Source organism: Ascaphus truei, chromosome 7 (genome assembly GCF_040206685.1).
Source record: "Ascaphus truei isolate aAscTru1 chromosome 7, aAscTru1.hap1, whole genome shotgun sequence".
Lineage (NCBI taxonomy): Eukaryota > Metazoa > Chordata > Amphibia > Anura > Ascaphidae > Ascaphus > Ascaphus truei.
The window spans coordinates 7,313,417-7,332,429 of NC_134489.1; positions in this window are offsets into that span (position 1 = coordinate 7,313,417).

Consider the following 19,013-nt stretch of genomic DNA (forward strand, 5'->3'; position numbering starts at 1 on the left):
GTCTGGAGGACCAAGAGAACCGGGACCGCAGGCAGAACCTGCGGATCCGCGGTATCCCCGAGGCGATAATGCCCTCCCAGCTCAGGGCTTACCTGCAGGACTTTTTCCTCGCTATCTCCCCTGATCTCGACCCCCGGGACATGGAAATAGACAGGGCTCACAGGGCACTGGGTCCGCGCTCAGAAGACCCTAACCGCAAGCGGGACGTGATCGTGCGCCTCCACAGTTTCTCAACTAAGGATAAACTGATTGGTGCCTGCAGGGATAAGGACACGATCACGTTCCAAAATGAGCCACTACAGGTCTACAATGATTTATCCAAGTTAACCGTGGACAGACGGAAGGCAATGCGCCCCCTGACACTCCTACTCAGGGAGAAGGGAATTAAATACAAATGGGGCTTCCCCTTTAAGCTGACCATCTCCCACAAAGGAAAATTCCTGACCATCCGGCAGCCAGAAGAAATGGAACCTCTGGCTAAAACCCTGGGCCTCCCCGCGGAACCCTTCCGCCACACTCACCAGCCTGCCAACAGACCCCGGGAAAGGGAGGACCACCCGGTTAGAACATCAGAAAGGATCGCGGAGCAGAGGCAGTCCAGGGAGCGTTGACGGGTGTCCCCTGCACACAGAGAGGCCCTCCCGGGAGATTTCTACCGCCTTCCCTAACACCACCTAAGATGGCGCCGCGAGGGTCCCCCGCGCAGGAAACACTATACGAAGCACTCACCGCTCAACAGAGGCTCCCAGCAGCAACCGGAGGAGAGACCGGATCCATCCCCCCTGACACCATGACGGCACCACCCGCGGCAGCACTGGAGCTCGATGAGGTGGGCCCACCTCGTGCGCACCGGATTCCCCCAAGATGGCGCCCGGTGAGTCTTCACTCCGCTGCGGAACACCACGAGGCATCCTGGGCGAGATCGTGACGACGCCGACGTCATCACCGTGCGCGACCCCCGACCTTCAGACTTCACTCCCCGCATCACGTGGCCCTGACCGGATGTCCCACACCAGAGGCGTCACACGCACAGCACCAGCGGAGGCCACGCAACAGCCCGGTTCCCGGATGGAGTGCCGGTGCCCCCCCCCTCGGCCGAGGGGGGGTCAGAGGGTCTCGCTGGCGGTCCAACCCTTGACGATCCCAGGGGACCATGATTTCCCCCCTCCGCGGAGGGGAGGACGGCACAGGATATCCCGGTCGCCCCCAGCTATGCGGTGTCCACGGACGGAGGGTCTGTAGCACTGTTCCCCCCATGTTACCCCTGGTTACTGTTATTATATATCCCATCACCCCCAGTTTGGCAACAGGCTTTAATCACCACTGCGTCCACGTCCTCCCAGTTAGAAGGACCCATAAAGAACTCACAGGGCATCCCCCTTCCCCCCCCCCTTCTCCCCCCCCCCCTTCTCCTCCCCCCCCCTCCCCTCCCCTCCTCCCCCCCTCCCCCCTCCTCCCCCCTCCCCCCCCCTCCTCCCCCCCCCTCCTCTCCCCCCTCCTCCCTCCTCCCCCCCCCTCCCTCCTCCCCCTCCCCCCCCTCCTCCACCCCTCCCCCCCCTCCTCCACCCCCTCCTCCACCCCTCCCCCCCTCCTCCACCCCTCCCCCCCCCTCCTCCACCCCTCCACCCCCTCCTCCACCCCCCTCCCCCCCTCCTGTGTCCTATCCCTCCCCGTCTCCTACCCACCCCCCCTCCTTATACCATCATCCCCATCCCCTCCCCCCTGCACAATAACTGCCTCACCTCTCCCCTCCGCCCTCCCCCCCCCCTCGCGTCCTTGTTAACCCCTTCAACCCCCCCCCCCCTCCCCTGCTCAACCCCCCCCCCTCTCCCACCCCCCCACCCTCCTGCCCCCCCCCCCTCGCCCTCCTGCCCTCCCCCTCCTCCCCCTCCCTCCCCCCCTCCTCCACCTCCCCCCCCCTTTTTTCCCCCCACCTCCCCCCCCTTTTCCCCCTGCCCCATACCCTCCCTCTCAACCCCTCCCCCAGCCCACCAGCCCCCTCGGGAGAGGATGCGGGCATCCCAGCTACAACCCAGTGACAATTACAAGTGAATCAGGACAGGAAGATCACACTTTGACACAAAAGGTTGCACTAACCCGGCATTATGGACACTGCTAGATGCCTACAGTAATGTATGTTCTCTCTGCATAAAGGTTTTGGGGGCATCGGTCGAGGTGGCCCCTCCCCCGGTCCCCCCCCTACCCCCACTTGCTCGCCCCACCCCCCTTGCGGGGTAACCCCAAACCCTCCCTACACCTCCCCAATACCCCTTTCCGCCATCCGCCCCCCCCCCCCCGACCCCCGACCACCTACACCTCAGTCCTACCATACCTCGGCAGGTACCTCAGGCCTGGCCCACCGCTTCCCTCTTGGGAGGACCTGAAGGGCGTATTGCCCCCATAGCACTGCAGCAAACTGACACATATCGAGAGGGTGGGAGAATGTGGGAGGTACGGAGGGTTCACAGATTGAGGTTACCCTCACCCCCCGCCCTCTCCCCCTCCCCCCTCTCCCCCTCCCCCCCTCCCCTAGTACCCCAGGTTCCCCCCCACCCCCCCCCCCCCCGCCTCACCCACCTCGTCCCCCCCTACCCGCCCCCCCCCCGACCACGCAAACCCACCCCCGCCCCCCCTCCCCCACCCCCCCACCCCCCCTACATCCACCCCTATCCCTTCCAGCCCCCACCGGGCGGAACCGCTCACCTCTGACCCAGATCAGCCGAACACGCTTACGACAGCGGGCCTATCAAGAGATGCACCCAGATTCCCCACACGAGGGTACAGGACGCTTGGGTCATAGGGAAGGTCTGTTGTCAGGATTGCTCAATATACACTATGTTTACTGTCTAAGGTCGAAAGTACAAGCCTGTACCGCCCCCTATCCTCCCCCCGTCCTATATCCCTTCCCCAGCCACCCCCACCGATCCCCATAGCATCTTCCCGCCCCCCCCCCCCCTACTCTTCCCCCCCCCTCTCTCCCCCCTACCCTTCCCCCCCCCCTCCCCCCTACCCTCCCCCCCCCTCCCCCCTACCCTTCCCCCTACCCTTCCCCGCTATAGGACCTGCACCCTAGCCCCCCCCCCAGTCCACCTGGACTGATCCACTCTACCTTGAACCTGACTGGTTAAGCATGCTCTCGAATGCGGACCCAACAGGCGTAGTTCCCGGGTTCACCACATGAGGCCGCTCAACGCTGGTGTTATAGCAAATGTGTAAGGTGAATACTGCTATATATGATTCATGTATACTGCTAAGGGTTCAATGTACCATCTATGTTATATTGTCACTGCTAAACGCCTACAGTAATGAACAGTAATGACTCAGTGTTTAAGCCTGTACCCCTCCCTACCCCCTATCCCCGCCCCCCCCCTCCCCCTCCACCCACCCCCACCCCGGCGTTCTTGAGCAGGAGCAGCTTCGCGACCGTCGGCTATCCGAGGAGAATGGAGATATGTCTCTTGATGTCCCACCTATGCTCCACCCCCCCCTGCTCCCTCCCTCTCACCATACCCTTCTCTTTCCCAAGACCTACACCCTCTTCCCCCTTCCCCCATCACCCACCCCCACACCTACTGAACAGGGACCCCCCCCCCCCCGTATACCCCCTCCCCCTCCCCCTTCCCTCCAGCTACTAAGCACCGCAGATAGATAACATTGCCAGACAACAGGTCCCACCAACCGAGAGCCCATAAGGAGATCTCATCCCCTCCCCCCCCTTCCCCCTCCCCCACACCCCCCTCTCTCCCCATGCTCCCCCTTCATCACCCCCTCCCTCCTTGTCCCCCCCTCTTCCTCCCCCGCCCTTTCGAGCAATCATTCCCACAGCGACCTTCAACGTCCCCAACCCCTCACCTCCCGACCCAGTTACCCCTCCCTCGCCCACGCCCGCCCACTTACGGCTAGGTGGAGCAAAAAATCCTGCGGGCCTGACATCCCACCGAATGAGCCAACCCGGCGAGGCAGAGGCCGGTTGAAGCCACAGAATCTTCTGGGTCTCCACCCGACCCGCCTTCACTGGAGAGCGTTCTCGGACCCGCCCCCAAGGGTCTTATACCCCACTAACCGGTTCTTTCTCTAAGACCGGTCACACACGTTTAGACCCCATTAGGGTCGATTTTCCTCCCCTTTTCCAACCGCTGCTACTGTCCCAGCGGCCCCACTCCCGACCCCTCATCCCCCCGCCCTTTCTGACTGCTCCCCCTAGCACTAGTCCAGCGATAACACAAGCGGTCTTCGCTGAGAGATAACAATGTCTCACCAAAAAGCCCTGAAAATTATCTCCCTCAACGTGAAGGGACTCCACAATAATAGAAAGCGACGCCTGGCCCTCCAGGAGATAAAGAAAACAGGAGGGGACGTTGTTTTCCTCCAGGAGACGCACTTCACGTCACAAGAGCCGCCTAAAATATTCCAGCAGGCATTCCCGATGAGTTATTTCTCATCTTTCAGCAGCAAGCGTAGAGGGGTTGCCATTCTGTTCCGACAGGGCACCCCATTTAATTTAACAAAAATTCAGGCAGATCCAGAGGGGAGATTCATTGTAGTCTATGGCTCACTATCCGGCACGTCAATCGCCCTTATTAACCTATACGCCCCAAACGAAAACCAGACTGAATTTCTTACAAAGGTTCTGGAAGAAATTGACCCACAATACCTATCCTCAATACTCATTGCAGGGGATTTAAATATGGCTCTCAACCCAAAGGAAGACAAATCGAGCCAACCAGGGCGACAACACTCCACTCAGTCACAAAGACTGGGGAAAAAATTTAAGGATATTATGAGAGACTTTTCTCTGGTAGACATTTGGAGAACACAGCATCAGGGACAGAGAGATTACACTTTTTACTCGGCGCCCCACCAGTCTTACTCCCGTATTGACTACTTCCTTGCTTCCAAGAACGTACTAGAGGCTACCACTGATACAGATATCGGCCCAATTACATGGTCAGATCATGCTCCCATCACCATGACCCTGTCCATCCCCTTCGGGAAAACTATTTCGTACTGCTGGAAATTAAACGATTCCTTACTGAACCACTCCGGGACAGTGCTGGAACTCAAAAAATCCCTTAGGGAATACTTCAGAATAAACACAGGCTCCGTAGCCTCTCCAGCAAGCCTGTGGGAAGCCCATAAGGCGACAATTCGAGGAAATCTTATCTCGATTGCCTCCCACCGGAAGAAAACCAAACTCAGATTATCTAAAGAGCTCACAGACAAAATAATCGATCTAGAGCAAAAGCATAAAAATAACCCCTCCCGGAGAATCTATAAACAGTTGACAACTGCTCGAAACGACCTAAGGATCATCCAATTAGAAGATGTAGAAAAAGCTCTTAGATGGACGGGTCAAAGGTATTACGATAAAGGGAACAAGGCCGATAGACTTCTTGCCAGCAAGTTACGAGGCATACAGAAAAGATCGCAAATCACGGCGATCAGGAATAACTCTGGTGAACTCCAATATAACGAAAAAAAAATAGCAGAGGAATTCACCAAATTCTACACTAAATTGTATAACCTAAGAACCCACTCTGCTAACTCTATAGAGACGGATACGGCTTTAGCAGCCGGTTACCTATCCGAGTGCGACCTCCCTTCATTAACAGAAGAGGAGAATACCTACCTAAACGCGAAAATAACGATAGACGAATTGGAAATGGCCGTGAGAGCCTCAAAAAATTCTAAGGCGCCGGGCCCTGATGGCTTCACAAATGCATACTACAAAAAATTCTTTCCCATTCTATCCAAACATCTATTAAGCTTGTTCAACTCATTCCTTGAAGGGAGTCCTATCCCGTCCACAATGTCGTCCGCAAATTTGGCAATAATACTTAAAGACGGGAAGGACCCCACCCAATGCGGAAGTTACAGACCAATTTCATTGTTGAACAACGACCTTAAACTATATAGTAAAATTTTGGCGAACAGACTTAATCCCATCCTCCCGAGATTAATACACAAGGACCAGGTCGGGTTTGTCCTGGGCCGTCAGGCCTCAGACAATACACGTAAAATAATTAACTTAGTAGATCATGCCCACCTTTCAGGCTCAAAGGCAATGTTACTAAGCCTTGACGCAGAGAAGGCATTCGACAGAATTGATTGGCTATTCCTAAACCAAACATTGATTAAATTCGGCTTCAGAGACTCGTTCCTAAAGGGCGTTCAAGCACTTTACCAGAACCCCTCAGCCTCGGTACGCCTCTCGGGCGGAGGATCTGAACGATTCCTAATCCAGAACGGTACCCGGCAGGGATGCCCCCTCTCTCCCCTTCTCTTCGCCCTTACGATTGAACCACTGGCGTCTAAAATAAGACAGAACCCGAACATCCAGGGAATCCCGATTGATAAAACACAATACAAAATTTCCCTATTCGCTGATGACATCATCCTTACTCTGACTAAACCTCTAACTTCCCTCCCCAACCTCCAGAGGGAACTGATGGAGTTTGGCAGAGTATCAGGATATAAGATAAACAGCGACAAATCAGAGGCCCTAAATCTTAGTCTCCCGGATCCCGAAGTCAATCTCCTCAAAACCAATTTTACCTACAGATGGTGCCCTTCACACATTAAATATCTGGGAGTTAATGTGTCAAGGCACTACCGGGATCTATACCGGGATAACTACCCGCGTTTATGGGACAAGATCAAAAAGGATCTAGATCAGTGGGAAGGTTACCAGATATCGTGGATCGGTCAAATGATTTCCATTAAGATGAATATACTCCCAAGAATGCTATATATCTTTCAAACACTCCCGACCCACGTCCCAGGCGCTGATCTCAAAAATATGCAAAACAGAATATTTAACTTTATTTGGCAGGGCAAAAGACCCCGAGTCGCCAGATCGGTCCTGATGGCAGCAAGATCTAGAGGAGGTCTGGGGGTACCGGACTTACACAGATATTACCTAGCTGCACAGCTTAAGCAGGTGGTAATGTGGAATGCCGACCCGACCCGTTGTAGTTGGGTGGAGATAGAGACTCAATGTGCCAAAATGCCTTCTCTGCAAGCCTGCCTCTGGAGCCTGGACAGAGGGGAGGGATATACACACAACCTGAAACTTCAGGCCTCCCGATTCACATGGGATGTGTGGTTACGTTGCAAATACAAATATGGCCTTACTACTAAAAGCTCCCAATTGACCCCTATTTTTAACAATCCAAAGTTCCCCCCGGGATGTGGATCTAAACTGTTCGAACAATACCGCACGAGGGGTATAGAGGCGATTGCGGATTTTCTGAGCCTGGGGAGGCCTCTGAGTTTCCAAGAATTAAGGACCAAATATCAAATCAGACAATTGGACACATTCAAATATCTTCAAATTAGAAACTTTATTAGAACAACTTGCCCTCTCCCAGAATACCCCACTCTCACAACGTTCGAACACCTCTGCGAGACAAAGACCCACCAGAAAGGTCTCATCTCAGAGATATACGGGGCACTAGAACGCTCCTCGACCCCAAAAGAGCACGACTATATGCTCAAATGGGCAGCTGACCTGAACTTACATATAGACAGAGAGACTTGGGAAGAAATCTGGGAGACAGCCTCGGAGACCTCCCTATGTACTACAATAAAGGAAAACATTTATAAAATTATGTTCGGCTGGTATCTTACCCCAGCCCGATTAAACCAAATCTACCCTCTGGCTTCGGATCTATGTTGGAGAGGCTGTGGTCATAGAGGGGACATGGTCCACATCTGGTGGTCCTGTCCAGAAATTGTAAAGTACTGGGCCAAGGTCCAAATTTTAATAAAAGAGGTCACCGACCTGGAAGTGCCTATTGAACCACTGACCTACCTGCTGGCGGCACCACTGAAAGACATTGTCCGACCAGTCAGGAAATTGATATCCTTCATTTTTACTGCGGCTCGTTGCTGTATTGCGGCCTCCTGGAGGAAAACAACTACGCCGGCACTGGGAACAATTAGAAAAAGAGTCGACGAGGTGATGATCATGGAACGGCTCACCGCCATCGTTCGACAAAAACTGCCGGCCCACGAGGAAATCTGGGACCCATGGTCCTCCAAAACTAGGGCCAGACAGCCAATCCCTACGCCCCAAAGCCCGGACATCCCTCCATAGGCAATCAACCAATGCTCTATAGCTCACACCCCCAGACAGTCAGACGCCCTCCCCCCACCCCATTCCCCCCTCTCCCCCCCCTCCCCCCCACCCTCCCAGTCCCCCTCCCCCCTGCCTTCCCTCTCTGAAGGCTTCCCCCCCTTTTCTACGGACAACGGCGGTTGTCCTTCTGCTCCCCCCCCCGAAAAAAAACTGTGGATTGGAAAATGTTAGGCGTTATAGTACAATACCAATGCATGTTTAACTGAATGCCTAATAAAATTGTTTTGAAAAAAAGAAAAAAAAAAAAAAAAAAAAAAAGGGATCACAAACTGCATAGAGTCTACAGTTGTCTCGGATCGGTACACCTGCTAGAACTTTGCATTTCAACAATAAATAATATGCGTGAAAAAAAAAAAAAAAAAAATAATGAAATGCTGCTTCATTACCATAGCGTATAGCCGCTAAGGCAATGAATGGGTTAACCCACCGTGCCCACTTTATTGTGGGTAGCGGGGGAGGATTGAAGGGGGTATTTGGCCCTTGCTGTGAGTTTAGGACTTGCGGGGGGGTTGCGGGTGCACTTAACCCCTTCACGACCGTAGCAGTTAATACCGCTACGGTCATGAAGGGGTTAACCCCTCCCGCTACCCCCCGCAAGCCCTAAACAACCACCGTTGGAGCTAATACCCCCTTCACCCACCCCCACTACCCACAATAAAAAAAACTCACAAACAGCAGCTGCCCAAAAAATAAATAAATAAATCTAAATAAATAAATGAATACCTCAATGAAGAGGGATCTTCTGTGCCAGGGGGGAGAATGCTAAAAAGGTTGGAGGAGATTTTAAACTAGGATGGAGGGGGGAGGGGAATGAAACAGATAATGAACTAAATGGAATAGATGATGATACAAGGTGGTATGGAGGTAGAATGGGGGCAAGTGCAAGTTTGACAAGCAGTGAGATACCCATAGTAAATAGAGATAATACTAGAAAACTTCTAAAGACTAAACCAAGTGGGAGCAGAAAGGAAGGAGCAGATAAGATAATAGTACAGGCTGAAAAAAAACTTAAATGCATGCTTGCTAATGCAAGAAGCCTGACAGATAAAATGGGGGAGCTTGAATTAATAGCTACAAGGGAGCAGTATGATATCATAGGCATTACTGTAACATGGTGGGATGAAACTCATGACTGGACAGTTAATTTAGAGGGTTAATCTCTTTTTCGGAAGGATCGAACAAATAGAAGGGGAGGTGGAGTATGTCTATATGTTAACCAGATCTAAAACCTATTATAAGGGATGATGTCTATGAAGGGAATGATGAAAATGTAGAGTCCTTGTGGATAGAAATTAGCAGTGGAGGTAAAAGTATAAAGAAAATGTTTGTGGGAATATGCTATAAACCACCAAATATCTGTGAGATTGAGGAAGCTAAAATACTTTTGCAAATGGAGAAGGCATCAAAACTGGGTCATGTTTGCATAATGGGGGATTTTAATTATCCTGACATAGACTGGGGCAATGAGATTAGCGTTACAACAAAAGGAAACATGTTTATGGGGGTGCTTAAAGACAATTATATGACCCAAATTATTGAGGAACCAACCAGGAGAGGGGCAGTTCTGGATTTGGTCATATCAAACAATGTAGAAGTAATAACAAATATTCAAGTCCTGGAACATTTGGGTAACAGTGATCATAACATGGTCTCATTTGAAATAAATTATCAAAAAACAGATTACTTGGGTTCAACAAAGACTTTAAACTTTAGAAAGGCAGATTTTAATAAACTGAGGTCTAATCTAGTAGTAATACAATGGGATGATGTTTTTGCAGGGAAAAATATAGAAGATAAATGTGCAATCTTTAAAACATTGTTAGAAAAGCACACGTATCAGTGTATACCCTTGGGTAATAAGTATAAAAGAAATAAGTCAAAACCAATATGGCTAAATAAACAGGTAGAGGAGGAAATGGACAAGAAGAGGAGGGCGTTTAGAATCTTTAAGTCAGAAGGGACAGAGACATCGTATCAGAATTATAAGGAATGTAACAAAAATTGCAAAAGGGCAATTAAATTAGCAAAAATGGATAATGAAAAAAGGATTGCAATAGAAAGTAAGGTCAACCCTAAAAAGTTCTTTAAGTACCTTAATAACAAAAAAATGAGAAAAGAAAATATAGGACCCTTTCAGTGTGAGATGGGTAGGCAGATTATTGGAGATAAGGAAAAAGCAGAGGTATTAAACAAATTCTTTGCCTCTGTTTTTACCAGGGAAGAATCAAGTTCAATAGTAGCGCCACAGGAGGAAGCCACATCCTCCATATTAATGACCAATTGGTTAGCTGAGGAAGAAGTTCATAAGCGACTTGAAAAAATTAAAGTAAATAAGGCACCTGGCCCCGATGGCATACATCCAAGAGTTCTCAAGGAGTTAAGCTCAGTAATAGCAAAACCATTATATTTAATATTCAAGGACTCCATTTCCACAGGCTCCGTACCACAAGATTGGCGTAAAGCAGATGTGGTCCCTATATTTAAAAAGGGAACTAGATCACACCCGGGGAATTACAGACCTGTAAGTCTGACTTCAATAGTAGGGAAACTACTTGAAGGTTTAATACGGGATAATATTCAGGAATACCTAATGGAAAACAAAATTATTAGTAATAGTAAGCATGGATTTATGAAGGATAGATCTTGCCAAACTAACCTTATTTGTTTCTTTGAGGAGGTAAGTAGGAATTTAGACCAGGGTAATGCAGTTGATGTGGTCTACTTAGATTTTGCAAAGGCTTTTGATACGGTTTCACACAAGAGGTTGGTGTACAAAATAAAGAAAATTGGACTCAGTACTAATATATGTACCTGGATTGAAAACTGGTTAAAGGACAGACAACAGAGGGTTGTCATAAATGGAACTTTTTCAGGTTGGGCTAAAGTCGTGAGTGGAGTACCTCAAGGATCGGTACTGGGACCCCTGCTTTTTAACTTGTTTATTAATGACCTTGAGGTTGGGATCGAGAGCAAAGTCTCCATCTTTGCTGATGATACTAAATTGTGTAAGGTAATAGAATCAGAGCAGGATGTAATTTCTCTTCAGAAGGACTTGGAGAGACTGGAAACGTGGGCAGGTAAATGGCAAATGAGGTTTAATACAGATAAATGTAAGGTTATGCATTTGGGATGCAAGAATAAAAAGGCGACTTACAAATTAAATGGAGATATATTGGGGGAATCCTTGATGGAGAAGGATTTAGGAGTGCTTGTAGACAGCAGGCTTAGCAATAGTGCCCAATGTCATGCAGTAGCTGCAAAGGCAAACAAGATCTTATCTTGCATCAAACGGGCAATGGATGGAAGGGAAGTAAACATAATTATGCCCCTTTACAACGCATTAGTATGGAGTACAATTTTGGGCACCAATCCTTAGAAAAGACATTATGGAACTAGAGAGAGTGCAGAGAAGAGCCACCAAATTAATAAAGGGAATGGACATTCTAACTTATGAGGAGAGGCTAGCTAAATTAGATTTATTTACATTAGAAAAGAGGCGTCTAAGAGGGGATATGATAACTATATACAAATATATTCAGGGACAATACAAGGAGCTTTCAAAAGAACTATTCATCCCACGGACAGTACAAAGGACTCGGGGCCATCCCTTAAGGTTGGAGGAAAGAAAATTTCACCAGCAACAAAGGAAAGGGTTCTTTATAGTAAGGGCAGTTAAAATGTGGAATTCATTACCCATGGAGACTGTGATGGCAGATACAATAGATTTGTTCAAAAATAGGTTGGACATCTTTTTAGATGCGAAAGGTATACAGGGATATACCAAATAAGTATACATGGGAAGGATGTTGATCCAGGGATTAATCCGATTGCCAATTCTTGGAGTCAGGAAGGAATTAATTTTTCCCCTTAATGGGGTTTTTTGTTTGCCTTCCTCTGGATCAATAAGTAAGTATAGATATAGAATACAGTATCTGTTGTGTAAATTTAGCATAGGTTGAACTTGATGGACGTACGTCTTTTTTCAACCTCATCTACTATGTAACTATATGTAACTATGAATATAAATAAATACATTTGAAATACATTTTTATTCATAGTGTACATGTGCAGGGGGTCTCCGGAGCTGAACCACGTTGGTTTCAGATCGGGGGACCCCCTGCTCCGCGAGATACAGCCCCCTTTATGAGGTGCCGGTATCCCTCTGCGTTTAAAGGTCCCGATCACGTGACCGCGGCCTGTAAACCAAGCAGAGGGATACCGGCACCCCCTAAAGTGGCCTGTATCTCGGGGAGCAGGGGTCCCCGGACCTAAAACCACAGCGGTTCTGCTCCAGAGACCCTCTGCACATCTAAACTGTGAATAAAACACACACATCAATAAAGAATCTTTCTTTACCTTAGCGGCTATGTGCTATGGTAACGAAGCAGCATTTCTGTATTTTAATAATATTGTACAGTGAGCAGGGGGTTCCCTGAGCCAGAAATTAATGCTCAGGGGACCCCCTGCTCCTGCACAATATTATTAAAAATACAGAAATGCTGCTTCATTACCATAGCGTATAGCCGCTAAGGCAATGAAGGGTTAAGGCAGAATAAACAATAAATACATTAAATACATATTTTTAATGTGTGTTAAAACTCCCTGCCTTCACTGTAATCTATGTAAAAATCCCTCCCCCTATTGTGTGTGTTAAACCTCCCTGCCTTCACTGTAGTCTATGTAAAAGCCCTTCCCCCTATTGTGTGTGTTAAGCTTCCCTGCCTTCACAGTAATCTATGTAAAAAACCCTCCCCCTATTGTGTGTGAAGCTTCCCTGCCTTCACTGTAATCTATGTAAAAAAAACCTCCCCCTATTGTGTCTGCTAAACTTCCCTGCTTTGACTAATCTGTGTAAGCCCCCCTCCCCCTATTGTGTCAGTTAAATCTCCCTGGCCTGTTTTTCTGTGAGTGCAGTATACTGTATGTAAATGTGGGGAGGGGGATCCCGTGTAAATAACCACACCCACACCCACTACCCACTACCCACTACCCACCTGCACATGGCCCCTCCGCTGCTGCAAAAAAGAGACAAAAATGTAAACATACAAAGTAATGTCCCCTAACCCCTTAATCACGGAAAGGAAAATCCGTTATTTCCTTCCCCTGGCTTCAGAACCAAAAGGAACCTATTCTCTGCAGAGCAAAACTGAAGCCAAACTGAAGGAAAATCTGTTATTTCCTTCCCCTGGCTTCAGAACCAAAAGGAACCTATTCTCTGCAAAGAAAACTGAAGCCTTGTGACTGGATACTACACCATCTGCACCTGTTTGCAGCAGACTTCCCAGGAAGCTTTCACGCCCTGCAACTGTTATCTTCGATCTTTGATGAACCTTATCAGGCCTGGGAGACGAACAAAATGAAACGTAACGCACGCCAGGTTTCAAATCCTTTGTCTCAATTTATTACTCATAGGGTAATGGTTTTTATACAGAATAAAAAAAGATATTGGTTAGAGGCGTAACATAGGCGGGTCCTGGGCGTATACTAGGTGTGTCTTGGGCGTAGCTTTGATTAGAGGCGTGATTTAGGGGCAGGACATATTAGTGGCGTGACTTTTGAGACGTGTTTTTTCTCAATACAAGCAATTGTCTAAATACATAGCTTATTCATTGTCTGTTATCAAAAGAGACCTTGAGTCTTAGCAACTTTATTTCACTACCTTGCTTCTTGCAGAGAACCATTCTATTATATTCTACTAAAACACCAGGAAATTGACCTCACAAAAGTATCTAGTAATATTCTGGCCAGGAAGAAAGAAAATGCAATTTAGCAGAGAAACTGAGTGCATTTATGAATTATATTTCAGCAAAAAGGCTGACTACAGAATCTTAACTAGTTATGACCATACAAAATGGAAGCTTAACATGAGTGCAGACTCTGGCCTGACATACTGGTCCTAACAATCCCTCCTTTTTGTTTTCTAAAAGAACAAATACCCTTACTAGGTACACTTCTCTATGACTATGGCCTTATGGGGACCAATAGTATCATAGACTCTGTTCATGGCCACATATGAATTATTAGTTGCATACATGGCGTGAGATGAAACTGAAGGTTTCCTTGAGACAAATGAAAGCATTGCACACTTAGCACAGTGAAAAATAACAAAAATTGCTGCGATTATACTAATCACTACAATAAAACCATAGAGAATTTTCATACCCAATTCTCCAATCCAACTAGTGAGTCCTGACATCCAATTTAAGTTAAGGCCTGAGGATTCTTTACGCATCCTTGCTTGAATTTCCTGTAACTTATCCATATCTTTATGAATAGCGCCAGACTCGTCTTCAATATAGGCACAGCACTTCTGTCCTACAAGTTTACAAACACCTCCTTGTGAGGCTAGCAGATAATCAAGAGCCATTCTATTCTGTAATAATACTGTTCGGATCTGCTCTTGTTCATTAGTCAGACGGATAATAGCATCACTTGTCTGATTAAGAGCATCATTAATATTTACCATAACATCACTTAATTTAGAATAGAGATCCATAACACCTAAACTAGGTATAAAATCCCCAGCTGCAATGCGGGTTGGACTAATGGTCCTGGTCAGATCTTTTCGATTTCTCAGCTTCCCTTGGGGTAACGTGTCAGATACATAGAAAGTGGGAAGAATGAATCCCAGATAACAAAGGGCAGTGTGATTGCAGGGTACAATCTTAGTGGCCCACATGCCACACAACCAATAGAGATATATATATATATATCATTAAATATGTCTATAGATTAGAATATGTCACATAATCTAAGGGTCAGCTATTTGTGAGAATTGGTGTGGGCTAATTTCTGCTAAGAGCGACTGCACAAACATTCTTCTTGCACACATCTTTTATACTGCATTTACTCAGAATGGCAAAACGGACCAAGATGGCTGCTTTGGTCACAATGGCTGACGTGATCCTTTCCTTGTGGTTGACTCACTTCCCTTTGTGACCTCCCACCTTCCTCATATCCAGTCTTCTCAGTCCCCCATATCCTTAAGAGACAGTCTATTTAAAGAACAGAACAGTTAACCATTTCATAGTCCTGATGGACCAAGATGTCCAAGTTGTGCATAACTGCATTCCTTTCTTTTCCGGCCATTATATCAGCCCAGTTGATTTCTTCTTTGGTCTCTTCTTCTGGGGGACTGGCGACATCATCACCGCAGAGAGGCATAGCGTCGGTGGGGGTTGCAATGCACTTCTGGATCAGAGTTTTGCTGTACTTAATACATAGAGAGCAATGAGTAGGACAAACACACACATACAAAAACATTCGCTAGCTTCGCTCAAAGCAAATCAATCCAACCACCAAGTCCCCATGGTCCCTAAATCCTGGATAAAATACATAACATTGCGCTTTAACTAGGGCGCATACATGCCCCTCCTTTTGAGGCTAAAATATAGTCTAGAGCTATTTTATTCTGCGGGGTCATTAATTTAAACTAAACCTATTCTTGGTTAAGTGAGTAAATGTCTGTGGCTGTATGATTTAGGATATCCCTGTAAACCTGTCATACAGTAACCCAACTCCTACATTTGGGAATAAATTCCTTGAAACTTATTCTTCCCATAGACTACTTTTTAGCACTTGTGTATTGGGTTCATTTCTTCTGTTTCTTACTCTACCTGTGAGCAATTAACATAACCGTGTGTTTGACTGATAAAGCATTCTCCCACCAGGATATCATTCTGCAGGGAGATTCTATTAACCTAGAAATCCAAACAAAATAAACAAAGTTAAACAAATAATACCTTATACTATTTTGTCATCCTTATGGGACACCACGTACACAAACATAATGGAGCATACATTGTAACTGAAAAAATAATAAAAACCTGTAAAAATAAAAAGTTAAAAGTTCGTGTGTTGAGGCCTGGACATTTTTGCCTATAACCTTTCTCCCTTGATGATTAGTGGTCAGAGAGTATTGTGTCCATCAAAACACTTATTTGCAGGCGCTGTGTCTTTGTCTTTATTAGCTGTTTGTGCTTAGGCTGGCACTATTTTGACGTGCGTGATGTGTATCCCTGATGATAAGAAATTTTTACTGCAATGCTGGTGATGCAGTTTAATGGTGCTGGTGATGCATTTAAATGGCCTTTTCATCTGGGATGAAGAGCGTGCTTGCGTAGAAAATGCTTGACCATTAACCCGTCTTGCGTAGGTGCACTTTCAGCTTTAACCTGTGCCTAGAAAGACTTAAAAATATATATTAGTTGCATGCAATACTTATTAATTGTTTTATTACCAATAACATGGTCCTTAATTAGTTACTTTGAACTACTGATGGTCATAACTCATCCCATAAGTGTCTCATAGGGAGAGAATTTATACCTAGAAATAAATTCTTGTATTAATATTGTTACTACTATTATTAGCATTCGCAATATTAAACAGAGATATTCCCTATTAACGCTCCTCAAATTTTAAACTAAGCAACCAATATGGACTTGACTTTGCTACAATCCAAGTTCCTAAAACTTGGTACCTCAGCCTTTGCCAAACCAATTGCTTCCATAATCAATTCTATCCTGTCTGCAGGCCATATCCCTAAGACCTAAAAAACTGCTAGAGTTGTCCCAATCTTCAAAAATGGGGACAAAAACACTGTCTCAAACTACAAATCAATCTCTCTTCTCCCAATACACACTTACTCTCATTCATACCTAACTGCCATCTGCCATTTTCTCTGATACAAATGGTGTCAACCTTTTAGTCATTTAATACTAACTAACCTTAAAACTCGCCCCACAAATCAAGCACCCCAACAGCCTGCACTCATGGCTATTGTCCCACATCCACAGTCACTCCTGGCTTTCACTTCAAACACTCCACTGTAACTATTCTGCTAAAAAAAATGTGAAATGCCCTGTATATAATATATACCCTGTTCACTTATGCAATTACGCTTGCAATAATATATCCCCTGTCCTTTAACTCTATTTCCAGGACATACCCAAAAACAAATAAATGGTTACAAAATGATAAATTTGGCAGATATTATATATCCCTCAACATAGGGACGGCTTGCTACCTGCTTTGCTGTGACATCTGCAAAGGTATTATTATTTACCAGGGGCCTGTCAGCTCTTGGAGTTAACATTGCTACAATAAATTCTGAACCTGCTGTGCATTGTGTATCATTTACAACATATCAATTTCTTGACCCTCTATAGGGTTTTCAGAAAGACCTTCAATAACCTATGTATGTATCTCCCCTCTTTTGTTCATATATTATCTATATATGTGAACAAAAATACAAAAACACAAAAATAAAAATTATGAAAACAGGTTGCTTTGATATATAGCAAAATTAAACTAGTAAATAGATTTGTATGTGTTGTGACTTTAAAAATATTTACTGCTTGTGTTAAAAGAAAAAGCCTGCAGTAGGTCTTTTAACAACTGTGGCATTTATAATATAAGAAAAAATCCTGAAATCCTGAACAAAAGATTTCCTTTTAAAATAGACAAATAATTTTGAACTCTTTGCAAAGTGCTGAGCACACGGCCAGCATTAACTTTAAAAGACACTCTGACTTTAAAAAGAAAAAAAAATAATTTTCAAAGCGCCTTTTTTTTTTTTTCCTTCTGGGAAAACAGCCAGAAATTTCACAGTACAGATACTGTAGCAGACAATGGGTTTCACTGTCTAATTCATATTAACTGCTGGATTAATCCTCACGCAGGGGATTGTAACATTAGTTTTAATGTTAAATATGAAGCTTTCCACGCTGTCCTAAAACTGCATTTTGTATGGTCTATCAAAAATTAAATAACGGGAATATTTTAAATTACTTATAAACACCAAGGGGCCTATGCAGAGAGCAGCGCTATTTCGAAATTCGCCATTTTTTGGAGAAAATCGCGCAGAAAGCAGCAGAAAATGGCGAGTTCCGAAAAACGCGCCAATTTTTCTTTTCTATTTGTAAAACTCGCCTCGCGGCTGGCGAGAACCTCAATCTCGCCAGTTTTAAAAATATCCGTATGCAGAGAGGCGCGAACGGCATCTAGCGGCTGTTCGCGCCAATAAAATGGCGCGATTGTCTCCTTTTTGCCTCGCCAGAAAAAACTGGCAAGAAGCTGCCGCTCGCGGCCATTGCAAAGGGAAAAAAAAGGCGCGAATTTGTTTTTACACGTTTCTGAAGCGCGCATCTCGCCAATTTAAACTCGCCACACGCATCCATGTTAAACATAGCAGAATTCGCACTTTTCTGCATATGGAGAATAAAACTCTCCAAAAAAGCTACTTTTTAATAAATTCGCCAATTTTAAAATTCGCTGCTCTCTGCATAGGCCCCCAAGTCTATGCCTACAAGAGCATGCAATATTCTTTCATTCATTCACCTGAATGCCTTCTGCAAGAAATCTCATATTCCTGCAAACTTCCATCAATACAATTTCTATCCCGTTTTAACTATGTCCTTTCTTAAACTAAACAAAATATCTTCAAACATGCAACAGTTATACCATGACTAAATAAACAGCAAGCTTGACCCTACCTGTCTTGTATGGCTTCTACACTGCTTATTTAACGGAGACAATTCTCGCTAAAATAACTGACCTCCATGCTGCTAAAGACATATATCACCACACTCCCCTCACACCACTCAACCTCCCCGCAGCATCTGCCACCACGGACACCCTCCTTTTGAAGCGCTATGTACATTAATGGCGTTATATACATATATAATGCAATATATTAATTCAAACAGTGCTTATGAGCTCTTACCAGCATTTTAAACAAAAACATCTTAATCCTGTAGAAATAAAATTGAAATGTGTTATCTTACTGCTTTACGGAAAAGAAGACAGTTCTATATTACCTTGTTCTCATGAATTAACTCTTATGCACAGAGCTAGTTAATTTTAATGTGAATGC